General features: G+C 30.5%; 1 long non-coding RNA gene across 1 annotated transcript in view; it reads left to right on the plus strand.

The window, feature by feature from the left end:
- Positions 1–213: 213 nt before the first annotated feature.
- Positions 214–12,448, plus strand: part of LOC147907486 (uncharacterized) — a 210,857-nt gene continuing 198,622 nt past the window's right edge. The window contains exon 1 of the long non-coding RNA XR_015547091.1: positions 214–1,111. This is a non-coding gene — a long non-coding RNA (uncharacterized LOC147907486). The remainder of the gene's footprint in view (positions 1,112–12,448) is intronic.

Consider the following 12,448-nt stretch of genomic DNA (forward strand, 5'->3'; position numbering starts at 1 on the left):
GAAATTCAAAAACGTACCAATAGATGGCCCACCCTGTATATACCACGTTCATAGAAATGATTTGCAAGACCTCGGCGTGGTCTCATGCGGATGATGCGAAATCTGAATGTTAAAGATCTCATGATCAATTTCCTTTTTTCTTTTTTCATAATTTTTTTTTTTTAAATAAGTGACATTGTTAACAAACATATATTACAAGCTAAATATATTTTTATTTAATTATTGAAATTATATGTGTATTTCTAAAAGTTTTACCTTTAGAAAAAATCCAAAAAAAAATCATGTTTCTGTAATAATGTTATGTCGATCAGTACTTTCTGTGAAATGTTTTTTTTATAATTATCATATGAATGAAAATTCTGATAATCAATCAAATCGCAAAAGTGCGATGATTAATATAATTATAAGGATGATATCAATATAATTTTATAATTAACAAATCAAAGAGCCTTTATATGTGCCTTTATATGCAATATACAAATAATTTTTTATTTATCTATTAAAGTGATTTGGTATTCTTCCTATAGTTATTGGAATACATGTTAAATTTTGGTTCGACTTTTGAAGCATCGCCTTCTTTCCCCCCGCCGCCGCCGCTCAATGCTCGACGGCTGAGTTGCACCGGATCGTGCGCGGATGTGTATCTTAGGAGCGTTGCACTAAGAAATATGTTCCGTACCTTATAGCAAATTATTAATCCTTTACTTTCCTTAGTCTTCTGTAGTGTCTTCAACATGCCTTCTTTATTCACATGTTGAATAAAGAAGACATCACGGAGTTATTGAAGTTGAGTCATTCCAATTTAAAATTACGCATCTCGTTTTGTATCGACTCTTATTAGCCTTAAATTGATATCAGTATTCTATATTAAAAGATATTTTGTGGCACATAAGCGTGGTCAGTAGCTCTTTGAAAGAAAACCTAATGTATCAATGTAATGTATAAAAATAATAAAGTAAATATTTTAAAAGTACATAATATTTAGTAAAATGTATATACTTATTAATGTTCAATCACTATTATTAAGAAAATAACAATTATGTAGGAAGGGAAATATTTTTATGATAATTGTCATGCTAAAATGTTGTCATGATAATTTTCATGTTGGAAGGTACAATAGCAGCATGTTTCTTATACTGTGACGCTCCTGAGATGCACGTCCGCGCGCGATCCAGCGGTTTAGCCGTCGACTGTTGAGCAGTTGTAAAGGAAAAATAGGCAGCACTTTAGAAATTGACTCGAAATGTGTAACTAGTTCTGAGCACACTGAGGTACACATATAATTTCTATAATTCTATAAAAATATATTTGGAGTAATATATTCATTAATAACGTTATTTGTTTAAAAAAAAATTAAGAAAAAAAGGAAAAAACAAGAACATAAGATCCTCAACATTCTGATCTCGCACCTAACGCCCGAGACGCTGAATTTTTGCAGACCGCCTCTATGAACGTGGTACATAAAATACACGGAAAATCGTAAACTATATCTCATTAATTATCACGTTTTGAAATCATTTTTGCTATTATATATTAATGAGAAAGGTATGTGATTAACTCTTTCACTTATAATATCGTGTGAGACTCGTGGTAAAGAAATCGGGCCAAACATAAGTATCATTGATGAGAGCCGTGGTACGTCTATCGGGCCAAACATAAACAACATGTTCCAGGCACGCGCCATCATAACTTAAATCGTAGGTCAAGGATTAATATAATTTAATAAAAATTATGTATTATCTAGAATGTCTCTTTTCTCCTTATGATACACGCCAAGCGGCCGAGATCATCGAGAAAATATTTTCGGTCGCTAGAAACAAGCGACCACAGAGAGAAGAACAGACTCATTGTTTTGCTAGACGAGCCCAGTTCGGCGTTTCCGCGCGGAGACTCACCAATTACAATCGGAGCTTCTATCCGTTTTTGTTTTTTCTCTGTCTCGCTCTATCGAAATAACAGAAATTGAAAGAATTTAAAATGACGAACACGCTTGCCAGTTCTTCGTTTTTTTTTTTGACAGACTTCGGTTTCTTGGACTAATATTCAATACTCCAGATGTGAAAATCTCCAATTTTTATCGTCTGGAGTATGTTTGTGAATTAAAATTCTTTCATTTTCTTTTTATTAAATTATATTAATCATATATTTTTCTCATTAACGTAGCAAAAATGCAAATGCAAAAATGATTTCAAAACATAAACATTGATGAGATATACAATAGTTTAAGACTTTCCGTGCGCTATATGTACCATGTTCGTCGAGGTGATCCGCAAGAACTCAGCGTGGTCTCGGGCGTTGGGTGCAAGATTAGAATATTGAAGATCTTATGTTCGATCCTGCTTTTTCCTTTTTTCCTTTTTTTTTAATAAATAACATTATTAATAAACCTATTACTTCAAATATACTTTTTATAAAATTACAGAAATTATATATTGTGTAAATTGTGTACTTCAATGTACTCGAAATTAGTTGCGCATTTCGGGCCGATTTCTGAAATGCTGCCTACTTTTCCTTCACAACCGCTCGTCGCTTGACGGCCGAACCGCTCACGCGCGGACATGCATCTCAAGAGCGTCACAGGAAGCGTATAAGGAACAGTATGCTGCGACCTAATCATACCTTCCAGCAAATTATCATGAAAATATTTTCCTTTCTAAATAATATTGTATTTTCTTAATAATAGTGATTGGACATCATAATAACTTAATGCATTTTATTGAATACAATGTATTTTTAAAATATTACTTTATTATTTTTATGATACATTCAGTTTCAAAGGGCTACTGATCACATTTTTGCGCCAGAATGTAATATAGAATTTTACTGCGTCATATATCTGGTCATCTATTTGTATTTTTTTTTTTTAGTGGAATAAACCTGGAGAATGCCCTTAAATGATGTATCAATAATAGAACTTCAAAGATAATAGAGAGTTTTTACAATAACGTAAATTTAGTTACGATGAATGCCTTTTCTTAATTAGTCGCTAAGGAGAAGATAATGTGACCATGATATCGATTATGTATCTTTTTTCTTAGAGTGAAAAATAAAAATTTTTTGTATGTGTGTATATATATTTATATATGCATACATATATCGTTTTGCGTGACGCTGTATGTGTCAGAAAATAACAGCGTTATATGAGTCAATCAGCTGTAACCAGTATGACCCGCGTTCACAGTATCGTTGCCGTGCAACAGAACTGTCAATTCAGTGTAGTGTAGTAGTGTTTTACACACAACCATATATGTGTGTGTGTGTGTGTGTGTGTGTGTGTGTGTATAGTTATATAGTGTTTTGTGTCCACAAAATAGAAAAAAATGTAGCAGAATATTGTCTGCCTTTGGTAAGAGAAGATTATGGGTGCTTTCTAACAAGCGACTCAGTACAATACAGTATCTCATTCTTGTATTGGCGAACAAGATTGTAATGATGCACCGTATCACACTATGTCTCTTGTTGGAAGGCACTCTAGAAGGTCAAAATTGCTTATTGTGATATATGTTTCTTGTTGGAAGGCACCTTATAAAGCCAGTATGGAAAAGGTTAGCATCTTTATGTCATTCGTGAAAATGTCACTTTTATTTATCATACAAGTGATATATTAGGTGTACAAATAAGTTTCCGCCGTTTTTTATCAAAAATTAAGCATTTATTGTGAAAGAAAGATACATAATGTTTTATTGATGTAAGTGAAAATATAAGTGCAAGTTCTCTTTGCGTTTGGCACGAATCTTCATTCAATAATGCTTCCAATTCCGCGTCTTCGTTCACTTTCGGCCTTCCGCTACATTCTTTGTTTTCGACGTCAAATTCACCGTTCTTAAATTTTTGGAACCATTCACGACAACTTCTCTCACTTAAGACAGCCTCATCATATGCTTCTACAAGCAATCGATGAGCCTCAGCTGCAGATTTCTTCAAATTAAAGAAGTAAATCAAAAGTTCCCGCAAATGACGCTTATTCGGCTCAAAACTCGGCATTTTTGCACAAAAAAAAATATATGATGCTGATACAAAATCGCTAGTATTTCAAAATTATGTTGTTGACAGATGTCCAACCTTATGATATAATGTTTTACATCAGACAATTTTAACCATTGCTAGTGGCGCCGTCTTTCGTCAAACGGCGGAAACTTATTTGTATACCTAATAGTTAACAATAATTTGTGCTTTGTTTAATTAGATCCAATGTCAGAGGCGTTCATCGTGGGCTGACTATTTTTAATTTACTGCCAGAGTCGTTAATCGTGCTTTGGCTAGTTATAGACAAATGTCAGAGACGTTCATCGTGGGCTGACTATTTTTAATTTACTGTCAGAGGCATTAATCGTGAGCTGGCTAGCTATAACAAAATGCCACAGCCGTAAATCGTGCTTTGGCTAGTTATAGACAAATGTCAGAAGCGTCCATCGTGGGCTGACTATTTTTAATTTACTGTCAGAGGCGTTAATCGTGAGCTGGCTAGCTATAACAAAATGCCACAGCTGTAAATCATGCTTTGGCTAATTATAGATAAATGTCAGAGGCCTTCATCGTGGATTGACTATTTTTAATTTACTGGCAGAGGCATTCGATTATCAAATTTGGTGAAATACAATTACGGAATCAACTTGTAGAATTTTGCGTCTACAATTAAAGAAATGTATACAATTAAAGAATAGCATTGTCATGATGGAATCAAAAGCTGACATGATGGAAACAAAGAAACTAATGAAGAAAAAAAAGACTGAATATCAGTAAACAGCTTTTTTCAAACCTTATAACTTTTGTCTGAAACGTTTTTTCTAAAAGCGTTATGTAATGGCCTTATAGCACAAGAATGGCCGTAATTCAATCATAGAAGAGAACGTGAATCATAGGTCAACATATTATATTTTGGCGTACTATGCATGCCGATACAAGTATAATTCACATTCCTTTACGATTATAGTTATAGTCACCTTTATGTTCAGCTCCTAAATCCGAGGTCTTTTTGGACACCCTATATAATATATACGTTATACATATATACATGTATAGCATACATTATACAGTCAATAGTCACATGCATAATTTTCGTACGATGCTGTACGTTTATGAAATGTATATAAGTATATCATATTCAAAGCAAAATGTTTTAGCAAATTTATACATTTATAGGTCAATGTGTACGTTGACTAACAGCAAGTTACAATAAGTATATTTTTACTAAATACATTCTGACTGTGACTTAAATATATCTTCGGATGTAACCATGTATTTAAAATACATGTATATACGTATAATGTAATAGCACTTTTTCCTTTATTCTCAATACTATTTTAACTTAGGATGTAACATGTATTGTCAGTATGTAAATACATTGCACATACATATGTAGCTATTTCATCTCTTTTTATTATGTATTATATTTAATGAGCCTTTTACAATTATAAGCTATAAATCAGCCATAAATAAGAAGTCAGAAAAATTGATTGTGATTGATCAATTTTTAGCTTCTTACTTCTGATTTGTAATTAATGGCTTATTGTAGAAGACCTATAAAAGAGAGATAGAAGTTATATCATACTTAGCTCATACTTAGCTTTTTATGCAGATATAATATAGACACATTAGTGAATAATAGAATTATATTTTATGTGCATTATGATGTACTCACATTACAAAACATAAAATATATTTCTAATTCATATTCACGTACGTGTGTAGCTACTTCATCTCTTTTTGTTACGTGTAATAAAAAAGTGTACTGATCTTCTTTTTTCTACGTTGAAAAAATAAAAAGAGATATGTTTTTTTATGGTCAAATATACAGATATTAAGGATATATGCTTTTATATTTTCAATATCAGAATGTACATACAACTAACATAAATTGAAGGTAACGAGAATCAAACGCAGATGATCAGACGTAACATCTTAAAAAGATAATCAAATTACGAATTCTCTGATAAATTCTCATTTTATGTGTACAGATATACTCATTATATATATATGGATATTCATGAAAAAGAATTACATTATGTATGTGCAATGTCGTATTCATTTATTGATACTATATTATTATTACCTAAAATGGCATTGGATGTAAGGAAAAAGTGCTACTACGGCTTCGTATCGATATAACTATTAAAGTTAAAAATCTGTACTTTATGTATATTACAGATTTTTAATACTGGTGGTATATATATTGGAACACGGCTTACACTGTATGTGTATATAATACAACTGTATTTCTAAGGTCCGATTCTACAAATATAAGATTAACTTCAATTACGGTTTATTTTTTTCTCAATTCTAAAATTGGAAAATTTTCCAAAATAAATTTTACATTTGTGGAACTGACCCTTATACACGTCCCTGCTAAGATGATAATGTAATAAAGGAAACGGAATAAAAATATCGATAATTAATCGATCGAATTTCCTGCATAATCATATTAACTCAGAGGGCGTAAGCATCTTATACATTGGAAATAAAAACCTGTAATATCGACCTTGATTAACTTCAGCCTTCGCTCCAGCATCCCCTTAAATGGCGTTATCATATATTGTCTCTACTTAGCATGCACGCGGCGCTATATGCTTCACATTAATGAACAGAATTGCTACGATATACTGTGACAAAGATATACTATACGCAGATGTCTTATACATTTAGAATAAACCTCATATGCATACTTATTTAGGTGTATACTTTTATTTTGGTGCATTTATATAAACAAAATTATGAATTTAATAATATATCTAAACATTTTTGTTAATAGTCGTAAATTTGTGTCAATTTTTTTATATTGTCAACGTTCTTCAATTACCTTAGAATTCTTCTACCTTAGAGGATTCTTTGGAATCCTTTTGGTAAAGATAAATATTTGTCCATGATCAATAGCCTTTAAGTTTCTGAATACTCAATGACACAGAATCAGATGGCGGCCTGGCAAAATGTGGCGAAATCGATAGTCCCACACACGCAAGCACGAACCCATGTATATGTGCTCTTAGCGTGCCGAAAGCGAGCATATGTACAAGAGCTCGTGCTTATGTGTGTGTTGCAGCGCTTCGCCACGATAAATGACTGAACTTATAAGTATGGAAAAATGACGTTTTGACGACGAAATTTGTGTTGCCATTTTATTATTACTTGTTTAATTGTGAAAATGAGACTTGCCTCATACTTATGAAAGTTCTAAAAATGGACAGAAACTACACTTATCTTGGAATTTTATACGTAAATATATATATTTTATTCGTTTCAACAGCTATGTAACACTATATGTTTCTACCCGAATTTAGGCTCACTTTATTTACCTTTTACGATCATTTACTGACTATTAAGGAAGAAAAGAACAATTTCTGCCCATTTTTATAAGCGTTTTAAAGTGATCTTGTCATTTAGATTTGTCTTTATTTACAAATGGCATGCAGTATAAATTAACATGTATTTCTCACAATTCCAGTATGGCCGCCGCAACTATTCAGGAGCTTTAATACTATCGACAGTGATACAATTAACTAACAATTAAACTAAGCGGGTCAATACTACCAACTTTACCTGTGAAGATCATTTGTCAAAAACCTTTTGAGCGCTAGTGTACATTTATCTTAAAAAAATTTCAATTTAAAAAGCAGTATTAAGGAGAGAATATGAGTTGCACTTATATGAAACTACAATATTAAGGAAATAAACAATTAGAAATATTAATTTTTTTAAAAGTCAAAAACACGACATAAAATGCTGATAACTAGAAAAAATTATTCGATTTGCGAATAAAATAGTTAGAAGTCACATTATAAGAAAATCATAGTATCAGAAAACATATGATCAGGAAGTCAAAAATCATAGTATCAAAAAACATAATTTGAAATAATTTTAATAGAATGTTGTATACTGTTTGTTCAAATAATTTTTCATAATCCAATAGTATTTTTTCACAATGATAAAATAGAATAATAATACAAAAATGTTTTTTATGATCTACTTTTAATGATAACTTTAATGTAACTTGACAGATGTAATGTGTAAGAATTTATTATTTATTACAATTGTTATATTTCCAGGTTCTGCCCATCTGTATTTTTATATCTTAGTAGTGTAGTACCTGCAATTTGGTTGTTAGAACTGGATAAAGTAGACATAAGGCTAAAATCTCGAGGAACGAATATCAATATATCGGAGAATATTGATTTATCTAATCTGGCAGCTGATGACTTAAAACATCTGGAAGAAGCTCTAGGCGTGCGTTTCATTTTTAATATTAATAATTTTTTAAATAAAACTTGATGGAAAATTAATATATAATTTTTATAAATTAAAGTGATTGAGGGAAAACGCTATACTTAAGCCTTTATTCTTCAATAACTTTTTATCGTTATTGAATTAATTTATGGAAAAATATTTACATTCTTCAGACTTTCCTCTATTTACACAAATTTATAAATTTAACATTTAATATTCCGTATTATTGGAAGAAATTGATATGTCATACATTATAAAAGTGACATTTTTACCCTGTATATACAGGGTGAGTCATTTTACATGACAGGGTAAGTCACTTTATATTAAAATATCTCAAAAAATATAAAAGATACGGAAAAATGTTTTATACAAAAGTTGCTCATTAGAGAGATAGAAAGTGATGACTTTGGTTGACCTAAAGGAGACGTTCTTAAAATCAGGTCAAGAATATCTAAAATTTTTTAAACGGAAATCTCGATTCTTTATTTCATGTTCATATAACTGATGTCAAGACTTTTCAAAACTCTATAATAAAATATATTTTCTTCGAGTACTTTACAAGTTATGCGGTCTGAAGGTTAGCAAATCATCACTGGAAGCGCTCCGTTTGACGACGTTAATATTAATCACCTACTAAGCAATTGTTATAACTGTCATTTTAAATGGAAATTCTTATTTTTGATTCCAGAAAATAAAAAGAACAGAAAATTCTACGTTTAAAAAAACCATTATGGAATCAAATTCAGCCCAAGGATCATTATAAAGTCAACTTGATTTTTTAAATGAAAATCTCAAACTTTAATTTAAATTTTTTCTAAAAAAGGAGATGTTAAGACAATTATTCGCATTTCTCGAAGTTTATTGTTGCTGCTTTTCCACGATGCTGATTGGTTTTCTCATAATGACAACTGCTTACTTCGTGAGCGGCTATCATCGTCGAGCATTATTCAATAATATGCTTTGACTTTGATAAATGTGATTGACAATTGAGGTTGTGCGCGCGCGCGTGCGTGCGTGCGTGCGTGCCTGTGTGTGTGTGTTGAGATTAATATATAATAATATAAAAGATACCTCCTTTTAAACTGTTAAAGATTTCTCTTCACAAAATATCGTATCAGATAAGTTTTATAATCTATTAATTTATTCTCTCTATTCTTTATAATTATAAAAGAATTGATTCTTTGTGTTGTATTTTATTTTCAGATTTATTGAAAGCAAAAGCCTGAAAAGAAAAGGCAAGTATTTAAAAAATAATATAATCTTCTTTCTTCAAAGTATGTTTCCAAAAAAAATATTCCAATCTGTATACCTTTACTAGAATATCCTGAAAGTTACGTGTCGTGACAATGTCGTTTAAAACGCAACTTATACTAAAACAAGTAATTTTATTTAGAGTAATCTTGGTTCTCTCGTTGCATTTACTTTGCGAGTTGCTATTTATTTTATTATTAATATTATTTTATTATTAAATTATTTGTATTTATTTATTTATCTGGTAATTATTAACGTTTAGCTCGTATTATATTATTATAAAATATATATGTAAAATGAGAAAGGAAAGGAAAGAAATAATAAAAAGAAAAAGGAGAAAGGATAAGAAAAAAAATAAAATAAAGGAAAAGAACTCTAATAGAAAGCATAACGTTTTGTGGAACAAAATATTAGTATTTAAATTATATTTGCGTGTATTTTGTTGTCAGTTATTAATGATTTTTATGAAGAGTAAAAAACTCATAGAAATGAAAGGTTTGAAATATTGTAGGAAAAGAAAACGAAAAAAAAACTCATAAAAAAAGGAAAAGAAAGGAAAAGAAAGAAAATGAAAAAAGAAGAGCAAAAAAGAAAAGGAACTGTAGAAAGAAGTATTATATACCAAAATAAAGGAGCTGTAGAAGGAAGTATTATATATCAAAATGTTAATATTTATCTCAGTACCTTTGTATTATTTTATTGAATTATTATTAGCTGAAATTATTATTAACTTATTTTGAAAAGGAAAAAATTTATAGAAAGAAGAACACTTAAAAGAATAAAAAAGAAATCGAAAAAAAAAGAAAAAAAAATGAAAAAGCATATAAAAAAAGAAAAAAATGTATGAAAAGAAGCACATTATATTCAGCAAAATATTAGTGCTCATATTAGTATTTTTATGTTGTATTATATTTTTAATTATTAGTAATTCATGAAAAGAAGGCCTCATTGAATAGAAAGAATTAAAAAGAAAGAAAAAGAAAAAGAAAAGAAAAAGAAAAAGAAAAGAAAGAAAAAGAAAAGGAAAAGAAAGAAAAAGAAAAAGGAAAAATAATAAAGAAGACAAGGAAATAAAGTGGTATGATATGAACATAATACGGAATATTAGTATTCACATTAATATCTTTGTGTTGTATTTTATTCTCAGTTGGTGATTTTCATAAAAAGTAAACGACATAAAAAAGAAAAAACTGAAGAGAAAGGAAATGGAAAAAAAAGAAAATAAAAAGAAAGGAAGGAAAAAGAAAAGAGATATATGTACAAGAAACATAGATGTATGGAAGAGTATTAATGTTAGTATTTCTGACTGCGTGTAGATGGCATTCTTAATCGGGTCTAATTAGAGACCCTCTAATCGGAGTTTGACCACCTGAAGTGGTAGCCACTTTTCATCGAGATTGTGCGAGAGAAAAATCATGCTATCTCACTTGATCTCACTTTATAGTGGTGCTATTAGTTGTGGCTCTCTATAAAGATGTCCTATAAGTTTCATAGTTTCTGATGAACGAACATTCTGACACGTTCAAATGACTTATAGCTGGTGACTATGATTAAAATTTAAACAACATAAAAATTTAGTAGTATTTAATCATAAATATTATGACAGCAAGTCCATAGTCGTGCATCAAGCGTTAAGTAAAAGCATCCCAGACAGCACAATAATATTTTAAAAATATATTTAAAATGTACATGTTGGACGTTTTGGTCATATTAAAAACATCCAGATTAAATCCATGGATATTTTAAAAACGTTTTAAAAACATCCAGTGTTATCATTTTGGACTTCTTAAAAATGTCCAATAGGCTAAAACTGGACTAAATTAATATATTAAACAAATTTTAGACTATAATAAAGATAAAATAATTCTTATAAGAAAATTTTCAACAACAAAAAATTTTACATGAATTTTTTTGTCATTAAAAATTTTCAACACAGCATAGATGTCCTAGTGACATCCATGGAACGTTCAAAAGATGTTTCCTCCACTAAAGTCCCTAGAATACTAGAGTATTCTATTCTGGTTTCCTAGACCTTTCCTCCATCCTCTCTTGTAATTGGCGTGCCCATACAATGATAGTACTAATTGAAAACGCACATACATTTATATCACTAATTGAGAGCAAACACACATTTTGAACACGCACGTCATTTTTAGGGCATGGCTTGACTCTAGTTATCTAAGGACTCTACTCTCCACTGGTCTCTGACTGCACGTTGGAAGCAAAAGATTTCAAACTCTTATCACTGTGAACAGCAAGCTTTGCTTCGACGACGCTTGCCGTTTGCTGCGTGCTGTCTGAACTAAGCTTTAATTTGGTAAATTTTCGTTACCGAAGGAAAAAAGTAAAACTCCTCGTTTGATCTTAAAAAAATTTTCATTTGTCAAGTCTGCGAAAGCAACACATCGCAAACAGATTTATTAAAATTATTTGCATGAGACATTTTTAAAATGTCCAAATGTAAACATACTTTATACATTAAATAATGTATGTTTTTAAAACATTCGTTACTAACAATAAGTCCATGGACGTTTGGACCAGATTGAAACCAAATCTGGATGTTCAGTGGATGTCCTATGCTGTCTGGGATAATGTTTTTATTATGCATTTAAATGGATGAAATATATTGGATCATTCACAAATCGGAAAAAAAATGGCAGACTCTAATTAGAGGGTCTCTAGATTTAATAACGTCTGTAGTTGTAAAAATAACCAATTATATGACTGTGGTCAAAGTCTCGCTACAAATGCTTTGACCAATTAGAAGAAAGAATTTTACAAACTGATCAGTTAAAAAACGCTTCAAAGCGTTTGCAGCATCGCGTTGACCATACCCAATAGTTATTTCTCTGAAGAATGGAAGAACTGTGATTGATCAGTTTCATAATTACGATGTTATCAAACTCGAATAAGGACCATGAAAACGTAGTAGTTTGTGATGTATTCTCGATTATATAATAGTTTTCAAGAAAAAAGAAAG

The sequence above is a fragment of the Acromyrmex echinatior genome, chromosome 13 (genome assembly GCF_024713525.1).
Source record: "Acromyrmex echinatior isolate Ae372 chromosome 13, ASM2471352v2, whole genome shotgun sequence".
NCBI lineage: Eukaryota > Metazoa > Arthropoda > Insecta > Hymenoptera > Formicidae > Acromyrmex > Acromyrmex echinatior.